This window comes from Palaemon carinicauda, chromosome 27, assembly GCF_036898095.1.
Source record: "Palaemon carinicauda isolate YSFRI2023 chromosome 27, ASM3689809v2, whole genome shotgun sequence".
Lineage (NCBI taxonomy): Eukaryota > Metazoa > Arthropoda > Malacostraca > Decapoda > Palaemonidae > Palaemon > Palaemon carinicauda.
In genome coordinates, this window is record NC_090751.1 from 5,644,082 (window position 1) to 5,649,081 (window position 5,000).

The 5,000-nt window shown below is 32.0% G+C and overlaps 1 long non-coding RNA gene across 1 annotated transcript in view; it reads right to left on the bottom strand.

Moving 5' to 3' along the window:
* Positions 1–3,665: 3,665 nt before the first annotated feature.
* LOC137621083 (uncharacterized) overlaps positions 3,666–5,000 on the bottom strand; it is a 13,141-nt gene continuing 11,806 nt past the window's right edge. The window contains exon 4 of the long non-coding RNA XR_011040108.1: positions 3,666–3,820. This is a non-coding gene — a long non-coding RNA (uncharacterized lncRNA). The remainder of the gene's footprint in view (positions 3,821–5,000) is intronic.

Consider the following 5,000-nt stretch of genomic DNA (forward strand, 5'->3'; position numbering starts at 1 on the left):
AATAGACAAATGAACAATGTATAAGAGACAAGAATGTTTAATATTGATCAATGAATGATAACTCATTAAGTTTACAAGTTTACATTATCAAGGGATGCTTTTATGTAACTATGGTCAACACACAAAGTTGTACTTGAACTTCTACAAAAACTGAGTATTAAACTCTCATGATACTTTAAGTGAATAATTTACATTATCAACACAAAGTTTTACTTGAACATCAACAAGTATTGACTATTAATTTCTCATATTTACTTTATCATATTTGATGTACTGACTCAAGGGTGTAATATGCAAGTTTTATAAGGCTCAAATCATAAAAAAAAAAAAAAAAGGTTGGGAATAAAAATACTTAACTCTTGTTTCTTGAAGCTCTTCTTTCTTGGTGGCTTATGTTCCTTGGAGGAGTGAATTGAGGATCTGCTGCTTATAGATTCGAATGACGTCACTACTTTACTTTGAGCAAACCTTTGATCTAAAAATTCAGTTTCCTAATACTAAATTCAAAGATTAAAATTTCTCGAAATAAATGAGCTAAATGTACTTTAATAAATAATAAATCATGAAAAGATCAAAAGGTCTCGAAATAAATTAATTAATGTACTTTCTTATTAACTATGAAAGATAAAAAAAGGTCTTGAAATTAATTAGCTAAAGGTACTTTATTAAATAATATATCATGTAAAGGTCAAAAGGTCTCGAAATGAATTATCTTAATGTACTTTACTAATAAATTAACCATCAAATATTTCAGAACTATGCACCAAAATAATTGAAGTTACTAATTGTTTATATCTATGCGCAATACAAATAATTATTCATATATATTAAACCTGGAAAAGAAATATTAAACCTGGAAAAGAAAATAAGTTAGTGAGACATGACCTTATCCCATACCTTTGCGTTCCATATCGCTGGTGGTGATGTGGAGAGGTTACCCAGAATGCATTAAAAATGACAATCAATCAATCATTATATGAATGAAGCGATTACATATGAATCATTTGGTAACTCGGTTACTTTTTAATAAAACGTGTTCCCTTACTTTACGACCACAGTCGATGTTCAAAATGATAAAATGTCAAAAGTAAAAATTATTTCAAGTTACTTTAGATTTTCATCCACAAGTTTGAGCTATCATTAAAATACGTTGAAACGCTTAAATTTGTGCAATTTTTCTTTAAAAAATTACTTGAATTTGTGCAATTTTTCTTACTCGAATTACTTACTTGAATATGTGCAATTTTTCTTACTCGAATTACTTGAATTTGTGCAATATTTATTACTCGAATTACTTGAATTTGTGCGTTTTTCTTACTCGAGTTACTTGAATGAGCATTTTTTCTTACTTGAATTACTTTAATTTTTCTTACTCGAATTACTTGAATTTGTGCTTTTTTTCTTACTCGAATTACTTTAATTTGTGCAATTTTTCATACTCGAATTACTTTAATCTGTGGAATTTTTCATACTCGAATTACTTTAATTTGTGCAATTTTTCTTACTCGAATTACTTGAATTTGTGCATTTTTTTCTTACTCGAATTACTTTAATTTGTGCAATTTTTCATACTCGAATTACTTTAAATTGTGCAATTTTTCTTACTCGAATTACTTGAATTTGTGCATTTTTTTCTTACTCGAATTACTTTAATTTGTGCAATTTTTCATACTCGAATTACTTTAATTTGTGCAGTTTTTCTTAATAAAACTTACGCAGTTTTTCTTATTTAAATTACTTGAATTTGCGGGTTTTCTTACATTAGTAAAAGTTTTTTTTTTCATTTGAGCTCTCTAATGCAAAGCCTTAATGAGTACAAGCAAAGAGAATAAAATTAGAATCTAGCATTCGGGATAACCTTTGCTTTATACCATGTGCTCTTGGAGTAATAAGTTCTATAAATAATTTCATAGCATGGACACATATTGGAATTACAAATTCAACAATACACATCAAATATAGTACTTAATTAAATGAAAATAATCTATAAACGACTCATTATCATATGATTAAACTCTTTTCACCAAAAAAACACACCCTAAAAATATAATCATTTACAAAAACATCACAAGAACATAATTTCAAATATACTACGCTATCAAAATGCAGTAATAAAAAAAATAACGGTAAAATGCATAACATAAAACATAAACATTAATAAAAACCAGTACAAAACATTACAATAAGCATGCATAACAAATAACGCAATATCCCTATATATATATCTTATTAACCTTCCCATAGCCCCCTACGCTTTATCGAATATCGTTTTACCGGAAAACTCATTTTGGCGTCTCAACAACTATGGTCATCGACACCATGATATGAGTCTAGAAATGCCTGATTGATTGATTGATTTCAAGTTTTCAGGCATCCTGACATCTAAGGTCATTGACGCCGTACCTGATTGATTGATTGATTGATCTAAAGTTTTCAGGCATCCTAACATCTAAGGTCATTGACGCCGTACCTGACTGATTGATTGATTGATTTCAAGTTTTCAGGCATCCTGACATCTAAGGTCATTGACGCCGTACCTGACTGATTGATTGATTGATTTCAAGTTTTCAGGCATCCTGACATCTAAGGTCATTGACGCCGTACCTGACTGATTGATTGATTGATTTCAAGTTTTCAGGCATCCTGACATCTAAGGTCATTGACGCCGTACCTGACTGATTGATTGATTGATCTAAAGTTTTCAGGCATCCTGACATCTAAGGTCATTGACGCCGTACCTGATTGATTGATTGATTGATTTCAAGTTTTCAGGCATCCTGACATCTAAGGTCATTGACGCCGTACCTGACTGATTGATTGATTGATCTAAAGTTTTCAGGCATCCTGACATCTAAGGTCATTGACGCCGTACCTGATTGATTGATTGATTGATCTAAAGTTTTCAGGCATCCTGACATCTAAGGTCATTGACGCCGTACCTGACTGATTGATTGATTGATCTAAAGTTTTCAGGCATCCTGACATCTAAGGTCATTGACACCGTACCTGACTGATTGATTGATTGATTTCAAGTTTTCAGGCATCCTGACATCTAAGGTCATTGACGCCGTACCTGACTGATTGATTGATTGATCTAAAGTTTTCAGGCATCCTGACATCTAAGGTCATTGACGCCGTACCTGACTGATTGATTGATTGATCTAAAGTTTTCAGGCATCCTGACATCTAAGGTCATTGACGCCGTACCTGACTGATTGATTGATTGATCCAAAGTTTTCAGGCATCCTGACATCTAAGGTCATTGACGCCGTACCTGATTGATTGATTGATTCAAAGTTTTCAGGCATCCGGACACGCCGTACCTGATCTTATTCACCTCCAACAATTTGGCGTCATAACAACAATGGTCATTGACGCCATTAGGGAGGTCAAAAAATTCCTTGCGTCATAACTTCCAAGGTCACTGACGTCATAAGTACTAGTCTTGCTGATTACCAGGTGGGCGGGACTTCACACCACCAGTAGTTATATAACTACCTCGCTAACGGGCGTTCTAGCTTAGCTTAGCTGAAGCTTCTATTAAAGGACTAGGGTTTGTATAATTAGGAATAATACAAATTACGTCATTATCCACACACTAGGCACAATACCTTTCCTTGCTTGCATAAAATTATTGATCTTAAGTAGGATTACCCATGTTAATGGCATTATTCTAAGTTTGGAAAAAAAAAATGTTAATGGCATTATTCTAAGTTTGGAAAAAAAAGAAAAAAAACAATCATTGCTATTAAAAAAATCAGGACAAAGTTTAAATCTCCAAGAGCACATTGATATAACGCAACTTACCGTCAGAGCAAATCTGGAAACAAAATAGAAAAGCATTAATCAAACTATTTCAATTATCGATTGTTTTGGGGTTAAACAGATTATCATCTTACGATATGGCTACTCCTTTTCAAAATAAGATACTAATAAAAAATTACACAACAAATTGGCATATTCAGACTATTAATATGGTTGACCAATCTATGTTGAGAAATGTTTTAATTGTTTCATTCTAATATGTTTTGAGTATTGTTCTCCTCTCTCGTCTTGAGTTGCTGATTCGCGTCTTAATTTGTTCGCAAAACCTTGCGATCTATAAATTCCTTATCCCTGACCTGAATATTAATCCCTAGTATCGTCGTTATTTCTTTGTGCATGCTGCAACTATTCATAATTCTGGGCAAGTCTGTTTTGTTTGACCCATAAACATAGACTCAAGTTTTTCATACACAATAGAATTTATTAAGTCTAAATCATTTGTGATACTTTACCATTTTTCATTATTATTATCATTACTTGCTAAGCTACATCACCTAGTTGGAAAAGCAATATGCTATAAGCCTAAGGGCTCCAACAGGAAAAAATAGCCCAGCGAAGAAAGGAAATAAGGAATTATATAAACTAAAGGAAAAGTAATGAACAATTAAAATAAAAAGTCTAAGAACGGTAAAAAGATTAAAGAAAATCATAATAATACAACTATAAGAACTTAAAAAAAAAAAAAAAAAAAAAAAAACCAGAGGAACAGAAATCAAATAGAACAGCATGCCTGAGTGAACCCTTAAGTCTTTTGACCAACTAGCATACTTTAGTCTGAACTTTGCCTTATTTCTAATGCAATCTTATAAGCAATATTTATAGGAATAAAATACTACAAAAAACTATTTACTCTCCGACCGCCAATTCTGATGAAAACTTTAAAATTCATCTCATAAACTCTTAAAACCTCTAAAGTGAAAACCTTTTACAATTTAGTGTGTCTAACCGCCCTATACTCGTGAGCTAGGGATGGATGTTTTAGGGGAGCCTATAGGTCTACCTGTCAAGCCTTCGGGAGCCATAACCGTCACATTTAGATTTCACATCTTGGTTAACTTATACACATAATTTGCTTTTTTTTTTTAATTCAAACTAATACTAGATACTTTACCACGTATACTATATAATGTTAAGACCTTCTAACCGTTACAGTATAGTCTATCTCATCGTCCTTC